Raw genomic sequence first — 19,989 nt, 5'->3', positions numbered from 1 at the left:
TGTCTGACATGCACACAGGCATCTTAGCTGTCAGGATAAACACTCAGTCTTGTCACTGCCAGTTTGCAGCACCAAGCACAGGTACTCAGAAAAGACATGTGACCATCCGATGTTACAAACCCGAAGTAAGCCTATCAGACTTAAAAGTCTGGAGTCTTCACCCCTCCCAGGACTGCCTCTCTCAAACCACACGAGGTAGGTGGCAGGTCATGTCCCTTTTGAGAGGGAGGGAGGGGGAGGGAGGGAGGGAGAGAGAGAGAGACAGAGAGACAGAGATAGAGAGAGACCTTCCATCTGCTGGTTCACTCCCCAAATGTCCACATTAGACAGGGCTGGGCAAGGCTAAAGCTGGGAGCCAGGAACTTAGTACAGGTCCCCATATGGGTAGCAGGGATCCAACAACTTGAGCCACCACCTGCTGCCTCCCAGAGTACAAACCATAAGGAAGCTGTAATCATGAGCGGAGCCAGGACTTGAACCCAGGCACACCCATATGGGATATGGGGGCATCTTAACCACTAGGCCAAAGCCCGCTCCTTATCCCTATTTCAAAGATAAAAGGTCTGAAGACCAGAAAGTTGACAAGGTTTATTTAACATCAAACATTGAGAAATGGAGCTACCATGAGACCACCAGATCAGGACCCCTCCCCGTTCGTCTAACACTGGAGATAGGACATGAAACAAACCACAGCCACTTCCCAGCAGCAATACAGAAAAGCTCCACCCTTCTGTACAACAAGATAAACACATCAAATAGAGAGGAAAAAAATTAAACACAAATGGCTTTGTCAACATAACATAAAGGTCATAAGGATCTAAGAAGAAAAAAGCCAATGAAGTTTCTTACTGACACATCAAAGCAACCTTTAGCTCAAATCATTAAAGCAGCTAGCTTAGAAAATAATGCTTTTCAGCTTTCTAATCTGTGGGTTCATTTTTGTTTTTCTAATAATTCTTTATGAATTTACTGTATAGTCCACATTTACCTACTAAAGTTTCCAGTATTTATCAGACGTGGAAAAGGTTAAAGAGCAATTTTCTGTCCCCAATCCAGAGAAAACATCTACAATTAATCCTCACAGAATCTACTGCCAAGTCATGAACAGGTGCAACATTTCTCAGTTGCATTGTTGGGGGGAGGGGATGTCAGGAAAGAAGTATTACAAACTACATGAGGGAGGCTACTTTCTTCTAAGTGACTTGCGTCCCTTAAGGCATCTGGCTGTTGACAAGACAATCCCTTCCCTGAATACACGGAAGTTGCGCCCAGTCTCACAAAGCACAGATCCAGTCACCCCACACAGAAGTCTGGACTTCCTTCCAAGACAAATATGGAATTCCAATCTGTGTAACGCTTTGAATGCACCTAATTAATTTGCAATGCTTTATTATGACCACACAAAGGAGGGAAAAGAGCTGCCTTCCCAGTCCTTCCTTGAGGGGGAAGCAATAGAGGAATAAATGTCATGGCCAAGTTCTGAAAGTTTTCCATTAGTATACACACCCTAGCTGAGTCACCAGCACAAACCACACTGTGGCTCACCTCAGCACTAACTACCTTTCCTATACATGGTCATTATCACTCCGTGCTACTTCAACTCAAAACTGAAAGGGTGAGAAGCTACGTTTTATTCTTTTTGCTTACTCTTTTAATCCTAGACTTTTTGCAGTAAATGCAGTGACCTTAGTTCACTAGGTCTTAATCTACAGCTAGCTGAGTAAACAAACCACAGCTGACTCAATTTAAATTGGAAGACAGCCAATAGCCTAAGCTGTAACAGCAACCTAAAGCAAACCGTTTCACGAATATGAATGTTTTAAATGTGAATGTTTTAAACTCAAAATAAATATTCAGAGGAGGAGAATATTTTTAACCTATAGTTATAGGTAAACACTTTTAAACATGCTTAGCTATTTCCCAAGTAGTTGTGTAAGAGTCCCTAAAGGGGGCACAGCAGTTTAAGATGCTGCTTGCAACACTGGCATCCTGCTTCAGAGCCCCACTCCTGGCGGTTCCACTTCTGATCAGGCTTCTTGCCAATGTCCCCGGGAAAGCAGCAGCAGAACAAGTAGGAGACCAAGCTGGTAGTCCTGGCTCCTGGTTCCAGCCTGGCTCAGCCTCAGACATTACGAAAACTTTGGGAGTGACCCAGTGGATGAAAGATCTCATTCTTTGTCTCCCTCTGACATTCTGCCATTCAAAAAAAACCACGAATAAATAAATACACTTTTTAAAAAGTTTCTATGGATGGCTCTAAGCCTTGGTTTTCTCATCCACAAAAAGGACTCGTATGAGTTAAGAACATGGCATGCACCTGGGATACTACATGACACACAATCTGAAAAAATGATGAGCACTAGCACTGCCATCACCACTGCTATCCATAAAGTCACACTGTTAACACTGTCCTTTGGCCATCATTCCAGCACGTGGGACATCTATCCAAAGATAAATATGGGGATGAGCATTGGGTGCAATGGTAAGATGCCACTTATGATGCCCCATCACATCCTAAAGCACCTAGTTCAAGTCCTGGCTCTTGTGTTTTCCATACAGCTTCCTGCTAATGCATACCTTTGGAGGCAGCAGGTGAAGGCTCAAGTACTTGACCCAGATTGAGTTCTGGGCTCCTGACTTCAACCTGACAGCCCCAAGTGCTGCAGGCATTTGGGAAGAAAATCAGGAGATACAAGACCCCCACACACATAAAAGGGGGGAGGGTGGGTAAGATAAGACTTCTGAAGGGAATAATCCAGTGACAGTCTGATCAGCAAAACATATTCCGAGGAACCAAATCTGTAAAGAACCACCAAAATAGCAGTTTAAGGTTCATTTGGATCTCTTATAGGCAAAAGTTTCAGAGTTATGAGTATTATTAAATTTATTAAACTTTTGAAATAATAAAGCTAAAAAAAGTGCCTCCAAAATAATCACAACACATTGGGAGAGACTAATGCATCTACAACTTGGCTATTACATGGAAAAAAAATTATGTACCTGAGATTGAATGGGTTAATTTTTTCCTAGGGTCAAAAAAAGGGGTGGGGCCACAGGCAATTTCAGATAAAGCCACTGCCTACAATGCCAGCATCTCATATGGGCGCCAATACATGTCCCCACTGCTCCACTTCTGATCCAGTTCCCTGCTAATTGCTTGAGAAAGCACGAGAAGATGACCCAAGTGTCTGGGCCCCTGTCACTTGCATGGGAGACCAAAATGAAGCTCCACGCTTTTGGTTTCAGCCTGATCCACCACAGGTCATTGCAGCAACCTGGGGAGTGAACCAGCAGATGGATAATCTCTTTCTCTGTCTCTCCCTCTCTGTAACTCTTTCAAAATAAATAAACCTTAAAAAAAAAAAGAGAGATGAAGAATAACCAGAAACTGTATCAGTAGCAAATAATGATACTGAAGATTAAAAGTTACGGGTTATATACATCGTGGAGATAAATACATATGCAAGATTATGCATAAAATATAATTTATACATAGTAAAACACTAAATTTTTGAAATTAGTATAAAGTAGAAAATAAGCCACAAATTAGAAGCTATAAACAATCCAAGAAAAGTTAAATATGGAAATATTATAATAGCTATTTTTTTTAAAGATCTATTTATTTATTTGAAAGAGTTACACAGAGAGAGAAGGAGAGGCAGAAAGAGAGAGGTCTTCCATCCTCTGTTTCACTCCCCATTTGGCTGCAACTGCCAGAGCTGTGCCAATCTGAAGCCAAGAGCCAGGAGCTTCTTCCGGGTCTCCCATGTGGGTCCAGGGGCCCAAGCACTCGGGCTATCTTCTACAGCTTTCCCGGGCCATAGAAGAGAACTAGATCAGAAGTGGAGCAACCGGGACTCAAACTGGTACACACATGGGATGCCGGCAATGCAGGTGGCGGCTTTACCCACTGTACCGCAGAGCCAGCCCCAATAGATATTCTTATATAGCTCCATGTTTCAGACACTGTGCTAGACAACAAACACGCATCTTAGACACACAAAGAATTCCTATGAATCAATAAGAAAAACACAAATAACAGTATTTTAAATGGGCCAAAAAAAAAAAAAAGCAAATAGGAATTTCACAGAACACAGAAATGGCTCAGAAACAGAATGAAAGCTGCTCAACATCAGGTCTCTGCAGGGAAATGGGCTTCAAACCCCAGCGAGGTACCTTTTTGCACTCAAAACTGGCAGTGGTCTGCAGGCTGTCCACATGCAGCTGTGTGGAGGCAGCACGCAGGGGGCGCTTCTCCACGGCTGGCGGCAGGACCTCAGTCCAGGCGCTCTGGAGAACCCTCAGACGGTGCTCAGCAGAGCTGAACAGGCAGAGTCAAAGAGCAAGCCCCTTCCCTGCTAGGCACACACTGTACACAGCACTCTTCTCGCACAGGTGAGACAAGAGATCGTGTGTAACAACAGTCATTGGAACAAACAAAACAAAAACAAGCAAACGGCTCAAGTAACCACTAACAGAAGTGGAATCTTAAAATTAAAAACTACTGTGGCGCATGCACTTAGCTGGTGACTACACAGCAGTGAAAATGAGCAAAGTGTGACTACTTGAGTAAGTACCAGAAACATCATGTTGAAAAAAGTAGCAAGTCATAGAAGAGACAGACCTTATGCCTCCATTTATGCCAAGTTCAAAAAACATGGAGACCTAAAGAACAATATTGACTCCATAAGACTATGCCTAAGCAGAAAAACTACAAATAAAAGCCAAAAAAAGTATACTTCTTAATAAATTAGAGACAGCAACCACCTTTGGGGGGGGGGGGTAGGTAGGAAATACACTGGAGAAAGGACCTGGTCTGGCTCTACTTCCTGATCCCCACAGCGGAAAATTCACTATGTGCCTTCATATTGTACAGGTACATTTTACCTTCTTACATATGACGCATTTAGTAATAAAACAATCTAACCTTTGCTCCCCTAAGAGGAATGGTGGGCAAGTCTACATAAGGAAATCAACATTGAAATAATGTATACATTTCACATTAAAAAGTAACTACTTTAGGAAAAGGATATAAAAAATAAAAAATAAACTGAAAACTTCTAAAAGAAACAAATTTCTGAAAATAAAATTGAGTCAAACTAATTTATAAGCAAAAAATAATATAAAGCATCATTTGTCCAAGTGTGCACATGACTTCTTTTTAAAAACATATCTGAGCTAAAATGAATTTAGAAGATACTGGATTAAACAAACCAATCTCCTAAGGAAGGAACAGAATTTTCTGGACCACTGACTCTAGAATCTTTCTGCTTCTTAAAAAAAAAAAAAAAAATTATTTACTTATTTTATTTACTTATTTATTTCAAAGGCAGAGTTACAGAGAAAGAGGGAGACACACACACATACACACACAGAGAGAGAGAGAGAGAGAGAGAGAGAGAGAGAGTGAGAGAGGTATCACTCCCAGTTGGCTGCAACCAGAGTTGGGCCAGGTGCCACAAGCAAAGCTTAACCTACTGCACCACAGCACCGGCCTCAAAATACATTTTTTAAGAAAAAAGTTGTTAGACACCATTCTTTTGCATCTTGAAATATGCTAAAATATTCTTTAGAAAAAAAAACATCTTTTTAAAAAAGATTTATTTATTTGAGGCAGAATTACAGACAGAGGGAGAGGTATTCCATTCTTTGGTTCACTCCCTAAATGGCTGCGACAGCCAGAGCTGGAGCCAGGAGCTTCCTCTGGGTCTCCCATGTGGGTACAGGGGCCCAAGCACTTGGGCTCCCTTCCACTGCTTTCCCAGACATAAGCAGATAGATGGATCCGAAGATAAGCAGCCAGGACACGAACTGGCACCCATATGGCATGCAGGCACCCCAGGCGGAGGCTTAGCCCACTACACCACAGCGCCAGCCCCAACATCTGTCTTTCAGGGCAGGGGGGTTCGCACAGAAAATGCAGCCAAGGGCTCCTGAGAGCGGCCTGCACTGCCTTGGCTGCTTTCCACAACACAGGCCCAGTGCTTGGTGAGGTTAGCGCCACTGTTTAGAAACAAACAAAATTAACCAAGTCTTAACAGAAATTAGAAAACAGATTTATGAACACAGAATGACAAATATGTCATGGCCATAATGGCAATACTTTCATTACAACCAGATTTACACAGACAACCAAATCATATTCAGAGGTTTGGCGATGCAGAGAACCAGAGTGGTCAGAGGAACTGAACATTTAACGGTCTACTTTCATTCAAACTTTAAAAATTAAGCAACTACCATGTCGAGATAGTCTTCCAGGTGCTACAGATACAGAGGTCTCTGCTTTCATAAAGCTCGCACCTAAGTAACAGTTAAAGAGCATGTATTTCATGAAAATCTATTGTAATAAGAGCAAAAAACTTGGAAGCAATCAAAATACTCACAATACAGCTGTGACTAATAATGATTAAACCCAAATAAGGAAAAGAAATGCAGCCCCTTATGAATAGTATTTGTAAGCAGCAATTAATGAAAGGGAAAAATTATCACAATGCAATGTTAAACAAAAAGAGCAAGCTATCAAAATGTACACAATGCATCACCTTAGACACACATACACAACATATATATACACTTAGATTTCTTATCTCTCTACCTGTAAAAGAAACAGACAAGACAGAAAGGTCCTAGGTATTATGATCATCCATTTTAATCTCTTTCCACATTTTCTAATTTCCTAAAATAATATTTACAGTGCCTTTTATCACCAGGGGGAAATTACTTCTAATTTCAGCCAACATGAACACTAAGAGCTCTCCCAATTAACTACTAGAAGCACTGTGTGAGTGCCAGTGCTTGAACCTCTGTTTCTGAAGCCACAGAGAGCTCATCTCTTCCCACAGCTCTGACGCTCCACAGGCTAAGCAGAGGCGTGCATCCTGCACAGCAGTTAAAATGCTACTGGGGATGCCTGCATCCTATATTGGAGTCCCTGGCTTCAAGTCCTGGTTCCACTTCGAATTCTAGCTTCTTGCTGGTATGTATTCTAGTAGGCAGAAGATGGCTCTACAGTGTTTGGGTCCCTGTCATCCACATGGGAGACCAGGATTGAGTTCCTGGTTTTAGATACTGGAGAGACCCAGCAGGCTCAACTGTCACAGGCATTTGGGGAGTAAGTCAGAAAATGGAAAATATCCTGTTTCTTCCTCTTTATTTCTGCCTTTCAAATACATAAAAATTTAAATTTTTAAAAAACTAGCAATATCCTTAAGGAAAAAAAAAGTGCTGCGTAACACACCTAAATTTTCTAGCCATATCTTTTCAAGCAAAAGCTAATGTTATATTTCCAGCTATTCATCTAATATTTCAACTAACACAAACAATTTCTCCCCCCATGGCAATCCTGTGCTTCCAGTCAGAAAGCCTGAAGAGCAGCCTTAATTCAGCACTCTCTTTCCTAACTCAAGTTCATGAATAAACTCTTGACAAAATCTCACCTCCTGTTCACTCACTCGTCCTCACTTTCATGAGCTCTCAGCCCCAGGCCCTTGCTGCACCGTCAGCAATGTTAGCACAGTAGCCTTTAGGTAGGTTTGCTGGTGCCATTCGCCACCATCTCTAAATCACTGCTCCTAACACAGAACTGAAGATGTCATTCTTTGGCCCAAAAAATTTCAAAACCTTTTTCCTACCAGTCCAACCTAAACACCTACACCTGACTTTTATTAAACACAGAATTCAGCTTCCCCCTAACTAATAAACTTTATTTTCCACTATTCATCAGTCCCCAGCCTCATCAACCAACAGACACACCATATCAACGGCACCACCCAGCCTTGGTATAAACTTGAACCTGGTCCCTCCTTTCCCATCTACTCCTGTCTAAAGGACATCTTGCCGGCGCCGTGGCTCACTAGGCTAATCCTCTGCCTTGTGGCGCCGGCACACCGGGTTCTAGTCCCGGTCGGGGCGCCGGATTCTGTCCTGGTTGCCCCTCTTCCAGGCCAGCTCTCTGCTGTGGCCAGGGAGTGCAGTGGAGGATGGCCCAAGTGCTTGGGACACAGTGTGCCAGCCGCAGTGGCCATTGGAGGGTGAACCAATGGCAAAGGAAGAACTTTCTCTCTGTCTCTCTCTCTCACTGTCCACTCTGCCTGTCAAAAAAAAATAAATAAAGGACATCTTGAGTTTTCCTTCTTTGCAAAGCTTTTCATGATCTCTCCAATCATTTTCTAGAACCTGCCTCACAGTTACCACAAATGTCACAATGAAGCATCTAATGACACAGTCTCACACAGGGGGAGTTACAGTCAGTCATCTGTGGTCATCTACCACGACACCTATTACCCTTCCGACCCACCCCCCAGTATTTAGCACAATGAAGGCATGGAGACACAGTCAGCAAGAAAGGACCAACGTCAGCCCCAGCCTCTCCTTCACATGTACACAATGACTTGCACAGGACAAGTATGGCCAAAGGATCTAAGAGGGGATTACACACGGCAGCATAGAAGCCCCTTAGTACAGTCCTGGGGTGACGTCAGGGGGCTCCAGGTCCAAACAGCAGGAATGAGAGTGTCAGTTCTTAGAAATGACATCTGGGAATCTCTAAACATCTTTCGGGGGAATAATAATGAGAGATCACAAGCGTCTTCCAATCTCCCAAAGACAGGCACTAGGTCTTTTAAAAGAGTAGTCTGCCTGCAGTGAATGTCAAAGAGAATCACATAATTAAACCAAAGACCCGAGTACAGTCCGGCTTCTTCATAAAGTGGTACCTCATAAAGCAAATCTCACCAAGCCTCAGTTTAACTCAAAAATGTTCTATGTTGCTGTTACGTAAGAGATGGGACTGCCAACTGATGAGCAAAATTGGCACAAGCAAAGTACTAGTACCCCATTTCTATGAAGTTTCTACAGTCTCTGAAAGATTTTCTACATACCCATTACTATTACTTTTTATATATCTACTACTGACTTTTCCTAATACAAGTACAGGGTAAGATAAACACCAAGTGCCCTATTAAAACATACATACATCATGCATAACACACATAACATAGACACATCATTCATAACATCATATATAACAATTATTTTTATTCTCATGTACTTTACATGTGCTTACCTACATTATTCTAAAAGTAAGAGTCACTGTGGAAATTATTCAATGATTTCATGAGTTCTCTTTCATGGAAAATGTAATATTTTAGCACCCTTGACTTTTCCATACATACCAAAATTTCTATAATGCTTTCTCCCTTTCTACAGAGGTATTCTGTCTGTTTATTATTGCATCAGTCAAAATACATGAGACTTACTAAATATAAACTGTAAAAACTAATTTTCAACAATATTTCAATTTATAAAAGTTGATCTAAACCCCTATGAGTGCTGGTTTGAGTCCCAGCTGTACCGCTTCCAAACCAGTTTCCTGTGAATATGCCCAGGAAGGCAGCAGCAGATGGCCCAAGCATTTGGACCCCAGCTACCCACGTGGGAGACCAGCATGTAGCTGCTGGCTCCTGGCTTCAGCCTGGCTCAGACCTGGCTACTGCATCTGTGGAATCAACCAAAAAGATGGAAGATCTCTCTATCTATCCTCTTTCTCTGTCTTCCTCTCTTTTTGTCCCTCTGCCTTTAAAATAAATAAATCTTTTTTTTTTTTTTTTTTTTTTTTGACAGGCAGAGTGGACAGAGAGAGAGACAGAGAAAAAGGTCTTCCTTTTGCCGTTGGTTCACCCTCAAATGGCCGCCGCGGCTGGCGCGCTGCCATGGTCTCCCATGGGGTGCAGGGCCCAAGTACTTGGGCCATCCTCCACTGCACTCCCTGGCCACAGCAGAGAGCTGGCCTGGAAGAGGGGCAACTGGGACAGAATCCGGCGCCTCGACTGGGACTAGAACCCAGTGTGTCGGTGCTGCAAGGCAGAGGATTAGTCTATTGACGCGATGCCAGCCAAATAAATAAATCTTTTAAAAACAAATTTGAAAATAATTTGTATTTAAGAGATAAATTGTATAATAGCCAGGTTTTTGATAAAGGCATTATTATTGTCTGGGTGTCAATCCTAAATATGTTTTTTGAGCAAAAGGACCTATTGTGGGGATTCACATGATTTCTTCTGGTAAGTGGCCAGTGTTAAGAACATTGTAAATACTCCATGAATGTCTGGTTCATACCCTAGCATACGAGTATCTGTAATAGGCTTTCCACTAGTGAGGAAGTTTATCTTTTAACAACCAAGAACACTGCTGCCAACGACAATAAAAACGAACATACTGACTGCTTCTGAGTACCATGCACATGCCAATGAATGTGCTCTCTGCCAGGTCTACCCCATGTGAATATATGGAAAGCTTTTGAAACAATGTCTGACAAAAAATAAACCCTCCATAAAAGCTCACCACCATCATCTTCACAGTATTTCATTCTGAAGAGGATTAGTGCCTTATGAAGCATGCACTGCTTCACTACTCCTCACCCCTTTTCTATGGATGCAAAACACATTTACAGGAATTAATTTAACTGGTTCCAAGAAACACAATGACAAAGGTGATCTTGAGTTTTTTCCAATCACTATGTAACTTTTATCCCTTGATCAGCTGGACTTTAAGCTGAAAGTAGAAGAGATAAGAGTCCAGATATCACTGTAACTTTGAGAGACTGGACATGCTCAGAAAAAAAGTGACAATATTGGGAATAGTTGAGAAATTATTTGTTGTAGAAAAACAAGTGGGAAGGGTGACAGCAGCCATGTGCCCTTAGGAGCCTGCAAACCCATGCCCAGAAAACAGGTATTAAGTAAAAGAAGAAAACTGACATTTTACCAATACAATACCATGAAGGATTCAGATTTCAAGAAAAACTGTCTTTTATAAAAAAAAATGTATTTAAAAGGTAACAGGGGCCGGTGCTGTGGTGCAGCAGGTTAATGCCCTGGCCTGAGGCGCCAGCATCCCATATGGGTGCCGATTCTAGTCCCAACTGCTCCTCTTCCAATCCAGCTCTCTGCTATGGCCTGGGAAAGCAGTAGAAGATGGCCCAGGTCTTTGGGCCCCTGCACCCTCATGGGAAACCCGGAAGAAGCTCCCGGCTCCTGGCTTCGGATCGGCGCGGCTCCGGTCATAGCACCCATCTGATGAGAGAACCATCGGACGGAAGACCTCGCTCTCTCTCTGCCTCTCCTCTCTCTGTGTAACTCTGACCTTCAAGTAAATAAATAAATCTTAAAAAAAAAAAAAAAAAAAAAAGGCAACAGAGCCAAAGAGAGATCTTCCATATACTGGTTCACTCCACCCAATAGCCACAACAGCCAGGGTCGCACAGAAGCTAGAAGCTGGGAACTTCATCGGCATCTCCTTCGTGGGTGACAGGCACCCAATTATTTGGCCTGCTGCCTCCCAGGGTTCACATTAGCAGGAAGCGAGAATCAGAAGTGCAGCTGAGACCCAAACTCAGGCACTATGATATGAGAAGTGGATATTCCAAACAGCAACTGTTATAACAAATGCCCACCTCCATCACTGAGATGCGACAGGACGGGACTCTGAACTGCACTGAGCAGTGACAGCAAACCAGAAGCATAAATTGCTGAGACTCTAAGAGATGCAAGTTGACACAGAGATTGGTTGTGATGGAAACTTTAACTTTCACCACATTTGCTAGAATTCTCCCATAGCTAACATCAACATATCTAATAAATACCTTGCTGACCCTTCCACCTCACCATTAGGGAAAGTAATATTTTGGACATGAATGTGATCATTGCAAAGAAATTAGCTGATTAAATGAAGTATTGTGAAACCTGAGAGCAATCAGCCATGGAATTTTGATGTATGTTACAATAGCTACGAATGAGAATGCAGGATACAATGAGGGAATACAAATTACAAAATGTTCACAGCAAAGCAAAGTGAACCCTGCTGTGACTATAAAAGGAAAGATGAGTCACACATTTTAATAAGCTCTCAAGAATAGAATTCTAGTTAAACAGACTTTAATTAATTCAACAAATGTTTGCTGAGCACTCACTCAGTGCCATGCAATGTTCTTGGCACTAAATAAAAAGACACAGGTGACATAAAATAGTCTACCCGTAGAGAGCTTACATTCTAATGGGGAAAAGGGTAGAAAGAAAATACAGAGGCTTAAAGTCCCTGCCTGAAGCACCAGCATTCCATATGGGCGCTGGTCTGGTCATGCCTGCCCCTCTTCCAATCCAGCTCTCTGCTATGGCCCAGGAAAGCAGTAGAGATGGACCAAGTTCTTGGGCCCCTGCACCCATGTGAGAGACCTGGAAGAAGCTCCTGGCTCCTGGCTCCTGGCTTCGGATCGACTCAGCTCTGGCCACTGTGGCCATTTGGGGAGTGAATCAGAAGATGGAAGACACATATCTCTCTCTCCCTCTCTGCAATTATCTTTCAAATAAATAAAAACAAATCTTTAAAAACAGAAAATATAGAGACTGAACGATCTATTAAAAGGGGCTAACACTGTGGTACAGCACGTTAAAGCCCTGGCCTGAAGCGCCGGCATCCCATATGGGCGCCAGTTCTAGTCCCGGTTGCTCTTCTTCCGATCCAGCTCTTGCTATGGCCTGGGAAAGCAGTAGAAGATGGCCCAAGTCCTTGGGCCCCTCCACCCACGTGTGAGACCCAGAGGAAGCTCCTGGCTTTGGATTGGTGCAGCTCCAGCCGTTGCAGACATCTGGGGAGTGAACCAGCGGATGGAAGGCCTCTCTCTCTCTGTCTCTACCTCTCTCGGTAACTCTTTCAAATAAATAAAATAAATCTTTAAAAAAAAAAAAAAAAGGAAAGCAGCAGAAGTGTAGAGTTCCTGGCCTGGACCCAGTCATTGTGGTCATCTGGGGAGTAAACCAGAAGATGTAAGATATCTCTCTCTCTGTTTCTCCCTCTACCTCAGTAACTCTGACTTTCAAATGAACCAAAAAAAAAAAAAAAAAAAAAATCTTTAAAGAACAAATATGTAAATAAGGTCAGCAAGAAAGGTCTCTTTTAGCAAGGAAGCATGGATGAAGTGACCAAGTGTGCCCAAGGGGCTGTGGCATAGCCACAGTGGCCATATCATGGCGTATGACCATATCAGTATCCCACATCCGAGTCCTGGTTTGAGACCTGGTCCGACTACTTGGGACCTTGCCACCTACATGGGAGACTCAGATGGAGTTCTGGGTTCCTGGCTTCAGCTCTCTTCTCTCTGAAGGGAAAAGAGAACACCCACTTTGCTTATGGCAGTGTCCAAATACTGATAGAGTTTATGGTCACAAAAGGCTTCCATAGCCTTGGCAGTCCATGGCAACAGCCTTGGATGACCACTGACATCACAAAAAAGGAGTGTTAACTGTTAAAGGAATAACAGTAGTCACTGTGCACTTGCTCCCCATGTAGGACCTCTGTCCCTACTGAATTGTAATATGAGAATTGACTGCAAATTCTTTCCCCAAACTGTATTCTATATGTTGTGTGTGGGCATGAGTGCAAATTGTTGAAGTCTATGATTAGCATAGAATTGGTTCTCTGTATATAAAGTCATACTAAAAATGAACCATAATGAAGAGGAGATGGGAGAGGGAGAGGGAGGTGGGATGGGAGCTGGGGGTTAGGGGAGAAAGAACCACTATATTCCTAAAGTCGTATCCATGTAAAAATACATTCGTTAAATAAAAATTTAAAAAATAGAAATACCTTTCAAAAGGCGATGTGAGGAAAATACAAAGGGATAGAAAACATGATCACTGCCCTTAAGATAATGTTCATTTTAAATTCAGTAGAAACTAAATTAGAAACTGAAAATGAATTTAAAAGAATAACAAGGGACATGTTCTCTAACTATAAATGACTGATAAAATGCCAGATTTAAACTTTCAGGCATCAGAGTAAATAATTCCTGAAGTTGTATCACCAGAGAGAGGGGTAAAGGAAACTAAAGGCAGAGACTATGTCAGAAAACTATGGGGAAAAAATAACCAAACAGTATTGCTCCTATTCATTCCAGAAAATATTCCTCCTAGGAGTCATTTGGTCTAAAAAAAAAAAAATTCTGGCTACAAACTGCAAAGGACATTTACAGAAAAGAGGGTGACTGAGAAGACTGGGCAAAGAGATCATCAATAAGCCCTTACGTTACAACACACAGAAACACAGGGAAATACATAACCTGGACACTCATAAAGAATCCAGGATGACATGAGAACCGAGATGTCCACAACAAGCTGAACTCCAGAAAGCCATTAAACACCACAAAATGGGCTTCTGAATTTATGTCTACAAGAGAAAATGTTTAGAAGGCCAGGTACAGTGGTTAAGGAAATGATGGAATTAATACATGATGGGGGAGAAAGAAAAACTTACACTTCTAATTTGTTTTTTGGTTTTTTGTTTTGTTTTGTTTTTAAGATTTATTTATTTATGTACTGGAAGGGCAGAGTGACAGAGAGAGGAAGAGAGAGACAGAGATCTTCCATCCACTATCACTCTTGAAATGTCTGCAATGGCTAGGACTGGGCCAGGCCAAACCTGGGAGGCTAGAATTCCATCTAGGTCTTCCACGTGGATGCTGGGGCACTTTTATCATCTGCTGCTTTCCCAGATGCATTAGCAGGGAGCTGGATTTGAAGTGGAACAGCTGGGATTTGAACCAGTGCCCTGATATCCAGGTTTAACCTTGTGCACCACAATGCTGACCTCCTAATTTGATTTTAAAAATCTTAACACTTGGAGCCATCGTTTAGGGTAGCAGGTAAAGCTGCCACCTGTGATGCTGGCTTCCCATAAGGGTACCAGCATATTTTTTGGCTGCTCCACTTCTAATCCATCTCTCTGCTAATGTGCCTGGGAAAATCAACAGAAGATGGCCCACGTGCATGGGCCCCGGCCACCCATGTGGGAGACCAGAATGAAGCTCCTGGCTCCCGGCTTCGGCCTGGCCCAGTCCTAGTGGTTGCAGTCATCTGGGGAGTGAACTAGCAGATGGAAAATCTCTCTCTCCCTTTCTGTAATAATAAATTAAAAAAAAAAAAACTTACTATTTACCCCCACCTTACAATTCACAAAGTCCTCTTACATACTTCTATCCCACAACACCCCTGAGGGGTAGGTATGAGCCTATTTTATAAGGAGAATGCCTAACCCGCTGTGCCCTTCCCACAGCCCTGCTGCCCCCTCCAAGCCCTGCCTCTACTCTCAGCCTACGAGTGCTGTGAGTGACGGACACAGGTGGAGCACTGGGATGACAGAACTGCAGCCCAGGACAGGGAAGGCACCACTAGACAGCTGCCTACAACGCACTGCAGATCTTTGTCCTCAGCAACTGTGAATGTGAATTCTCTGCTCTAGGTACGACAAATCAGAGAGACCACAGAGCTTTGCTGAAAGACAGGAGACAAATTATACTCTTTCAAAATAAGAACAGAACAAAAACACTACAGAAGCAGACATTTCCAACACATCAACTTTTGTGTTTATCTTCCAGCCAGAGGAAAATTCCAGAACAGATTATAACTCATAATTTCTGAATATACAAGGAGGGATGATCACCAAGGGTTGGCATGGGTTCAGGAGGAAGAAGTCTTGCTGGGTACCTTCTGCTTCCGTCAGCAAAGCTGTAAGTCACATCCATGCGACTCTCTGCAAGCTCCAGTCTCCAGATCTTTTGGGGGAGAAATGGGCTAAAGACTGTATCTATAGCTGATTACACAACAGAACTCAGAACACTCATAAGTAAGTTCTGCAAACTCCATTTAGGCAATACAGCTACCAATGAGCTGGAAAAAAATTTTGACAACATCCTTATCAAAATGTAGGAAAAGGGACTAGTGCTGCGGTGCAGTCAGTTAAGCCTCTGCCTGCGGTGCCTGCATCCCATTTGGTGGCAGGTTCTATTCCCAGCTGCTCCTCTTCTGATCCAGCTCTCAGCTTTGGTCTGGGAAAGCAGCAGCAGATGGCCTGAGTCCTTGGGCCCCTGCTCTCACACGGAAGCAGCTCCTGGCTCCTGGCTTCGGATCAGCACAGCTCCAGCCGTTGCGGCCATTTGCAGAGTGAACCGATGGACTGAAGACCCCTCTTTCTCTCTCCTTCTGCCTCTGCCTCTCTGTAACTCTGCTTTTCAAGTAAATAAATAAATCTTAAAAACAAAAACAAAAACAAAAACTTTTGTTCAATAAAAATTTGACGTGAATTAGATGTGTGAGATGGCTGTCCCTAAAATTTAAGGAACCGTAACCTTGGGCTGAGCTGACAGATGCAGAAGCTCAGGAACAAGAACAGTGAATGTCACGCTGCACACCGCATTGGCCAGCTCATGCCCGGAGTAAAGTGTTCAATACCTGGCAGTGCGTTACAGCCCCACAAAGGAGCCCAGTAAATGCCCGCAGGAAGTGAGAACAAATCCACGCTCTGAGAGTAACACCACATGAATCCAACAGAGTGGCCAAGTCACCAATCGCGGTAATTCCAAGAAAATGTGTGGCTCAAAGTTCTGGAGGTATCCAAGCCCCATCACAAGTGAGAAGGATGCAGCCTGGGAGGCAGAACTGGAATGTGAATTAAGAAAATGCAAACCTTGGTCACTGTGTTTTCTTTTGGCTAAAGAAAAGACGCTTAATGGAAGAGGGCTACAGTAATCTGGGTAAGGAAAGCAGGAGTGTAACAAGCAAGACCGCCTATGTGTCCTCAACAGAGGGGGAGGCACGCTGATCCCATGTGCAGCCGCAATGGCAGGCGCTCCCCGGGTTATCCTGGCTTAGTGACACTTCCTATTGAGATTATCTGTTTGATTGGAATGATGGCTTCCCGTGTAGTTCTCCTAAGAGGGTAGGGGGATGGGGGTTGGGGGGGGGGTGCCATGAGCTGACCCAGTGATATGCTTTCTTCCTCCTTACTGTTAGATCGAACTGACCTAAATATCACTAATTGGCATTCCCCTTTTCATGTCAACTTGATCAATTGCTAAATATAAGTAAATTCGCATAATCCTGATGATTTCTGGACATGCACAAAAAATTTACAAATATGGACTTAGAAAATGAGGCTTATGGCTTATATATGACAATTCCTATGCAGATTCCATACATCTGTGAAGTCCCACCTTTCTTTATAACAACTCTGGTTTATCTAAATGAACCAAACATTTTAAAAGAGAAAACAAACATGACAGATTTAGAGAGGAGTGTCCAGGAAGGTAAACATCTGGACCCCCTGACATCTGAGTAAGTCAAATGAAGATGCTTAGACTGAAACAGTGAAGACAGGAGACAGTCATCTTCGGGAGCAGCCTCATGGAGCAGCAGGTTAAGCCGCCGTCTGCAACGACAGTATTCCACCTTGAAACTCAAGTCCTAGCTGCTCCACTTCTGATCCAGTTCCCTGCTACGATGCCTGGGAAGGCAGATAGCCAAGAACATGGGTGCCTGCCAGCACATGGGATTCCAGGATGAAGTTCCAGGCCCCTGGCTTGAGCCTGCCCAGCCCAGTCTGTTGCACATACAAAATACTCACCCCACTAGCCATCTTCAAAACCCCTCTTGTGGCATTAAGAAATTATCCTTAAAAGGAACAACTTTTTAATTAAGACTGTTCCCTGCTTGGCATACAGTAAACGCTCAGGAAGGTTTGGCACACACTCAATTCTACACATGTCACCTACTCCTGTGTTTCAGAAAAGGGGTCAGACATTCAGGTTTGCAGCGAAGGCAACAGGAGTACCATCTCCAGCCCTGGCAGAGGTAAGCCACATGAGAAATGTTCTGGAAAGTGAGAAGATAACGTCAGCTCAGGGCGAGCTGAACTCTGTTATCCAGGGAACATACCACAGTGTGATACCAGGAGACAGACGGAACAACAGAACACAGGACAGTCTCGTGTTCAGGAGAGCGAACTGGGCACCAGGAACGGCCACGGTCGCACAGGGGTCACTGAGGACACCAGTGAACAGGGGATTCCCCCCTCCGGAGAGCGTGGAGACAGAAGAGGACCCAGGACACTCGGCTGCAGAACGCCAACCATTTAAGGGAATGAAAGTAGCGATGGTGCGATCTGCTATGAAGCACGGAACTTAAATATTTAGGCAAGGAGCAGCCGTGCAATCGCTGAGGAGGACGGAGAGGGAATGCACAGCAGGGTACGAGACTGCACTGCCTCCAAAGCAGCTTCAACTCCGAAAATGCACCGGAAGCTGGAATTCCACACAGTGCCCCTTACAAGCCAAGGAACGACTCTTCCCACCACTGCAGAAGAGCTAAAACCACGGGCATTTTCATTTTTGGCTTTGTCAGCCTGACAATGAGAAAACCTCCTGAAGAAAGTGATGTTTTGTTGCTGGATCGTGTTGTTTTCCGAGAGGGGAAGGGGGGTCCTTGGCTTACCTGACAGGAAAGTGCAGGCTCCAGATCTATCTCTCACCCCAATTTCCCTTCTGAGGGCCTAGCTACGTTCTTTATTCTTCTTTAAAGATTTGTTTATATTTATTTAAAAGGCAGAGTCACAGAGAAAGAGAAAGAGAAAGAGAGGGGGAGAGAGAAAGAGAGATGGGTCTTCAGTCCATGGTGTCACTCCCCAAATGGTCCCAATGGCTGAGATGGCCAGATAGAAGGAACCTGGAACTCCATCTTGGTCTCCCACATGGGTGGCAGAGGCCCAAGCACTTGGCCATCTTCTGCTTTCACAGGCACAGTAGAGGGAGCTGGAATGGAAGTGAGGTAGCCAGGACTTGAACCAGCACTCAAGAACATAAAGTGGGTGGGGGAGGGCAGCTCAGCGCTGAGGCGTTCAGTTAAGCCACTGCCTGCAATGCCAGCATCCCAGATGAGCGCTGGTTCAAGTGCAAGCTGCTTCACTTCAGATCCAGCTCTGTGCTGTTATGCCTGTAAAAGCCACAGACTACGACCCAAGTGCGTGGGCCCCCGCCACTCATGCAGGAGACCTGGATGGAGTTCCATCTGGCCCAGCCCCAACCACTGCAGTCATTTGGGAAGTGAACCAGTGAATGCAAGATATCTCTCTCTCTCTCTCTCTCTGTCTAACTCTGCTTTGCAAATAAAATAAACTTTTTTTAAAAGATTTATTTATTTATTTGAAAGTCAGAGAGAGGGAGAGAGGGAGAGAGAGAGAGAGAGACCTTCCATCTGTTGATTCACTCCCCAATTGGCTGCAACTGTGCCGATCCGAAGCCAGGAGCTTCTTCTGGGTCTCCCACGCGGATACAGGGGCCCAAGTACTTAGGCCATCCTCTACTGCTTTCCCAGGCCATAGCAGAGAGCTGGATCGGAAGAGGAGCAGCCGGGACCAGAACCAGCACCCATATGGGAGGCTGGCACTTCAGGCCAGGGCGTTAACCTGCTGCGCCACAGCACCGGCCCCTAAAATAAACTTTTTTTTAAAGAATGACGCTTTACTACTGGTAAAACTCCATCACATGTTCCCACTTACTCAGCCTTTCACACTCTACCACCTGCTGCCTGACTGAGGCTGTAATAACCTACAGATTTAGATCTTAAAAGCTTTTACTACATTTCAGAAATGTGCCTCTAATTTTTACTAATATTTATGTTGGTTTCTGTTTCTTGTTCTGCTCAATTCTAAAAATAGAGAGACAAAGGGACATACACAAAGTTTAAAAACTAAATGCAGAAATGTTTCATTAAAACAAACTGCCAAGGCCTAGCAACGCACCAGTATATTTTTCGACAGGCTCATTGGCAGTTAGACTTGATCCTAAACTATGGCCCCAGCTCCGCCAAATGGCACCTGAACAGGTGTGGGAGGTACCTGACCTCTTTTAATCAGATGCCCTTTTTCTCCTGCCCTAACCCCTTGGCCCTCCCACACTCCGAAAGCTGCTTCTCTCTTCTCCTGTTCTTGCCTTCCACTTTCCTCCCGGCAGCGCCCATAAACTTTTACTGCCACCAGTAACAGCACCCAAGCTAACACAGCTGCCAGTTGGCCTAGAAATACCAGGGACAGAACTCTCACTGGAGGCTACCATTAACTTTCTGCTTGTCCTTAGAAAACAACTTGGCTGAGTTTCAGTAGTAAAGT

General features: G+C 43.9%; 1 protein-coding gene and 1 pseudogene across 10 annotated transcripts in view; both read right to left on the bottom strand.

The window, feature by feature from the left end:
• STK38L (serine/threonine kinase 38 like) overlaps positions 1–19,989 on the bottom strand; it is an 86,106-nt gene that overhangs the window by 56,414 nt on the left and 9,703 nt on the right. The window contains exon 1 of one of the 10 annotated variants that reach the window (XM_070049559.1): positions 4,625–4,660. The exons of the other annotated variants lie outside the window; for them this stretch is intronic. The gene's annotated coding sequence lies outside the window, so the exon portion shown is untranslated. Of the gene's footprint in view, positions 1–4,624; positions 4,661–19,989 lie in introns of those variants that run through there. 10 annotated transcript variants of the gene reach the window in all.
• Positions 1–19,989, bottom strand: part of LOC127491982 (cytochrome c oxidase assembly protein COX20, mitochondrial-like) — a 36,718-nt pseudogene that overhangs the window by 12,111 nt on the left and 4,618 nt on the right.

The sequence above is a fragment of the Oryctolagus cuniculus genome, chromosome 9 (genome assembly GCF_964237555.1).
Source record: "Oryctolagus cuniculus chromosome 9, mOryCun1.1, whole genome shotgun sequence".
NCBI classification, from domain to species: domain Eukaryota; kingdom Metazoa; phylum Chordata; class Mammalia; order Lagomorpha; family Leporidae; genus Oryctolagus; species Oryctolagus cuniculus.
Note: the sequence above shows the minus strand (reverse complement) of the source record. Positions and strands in the feature narration are given on the sequence as shown.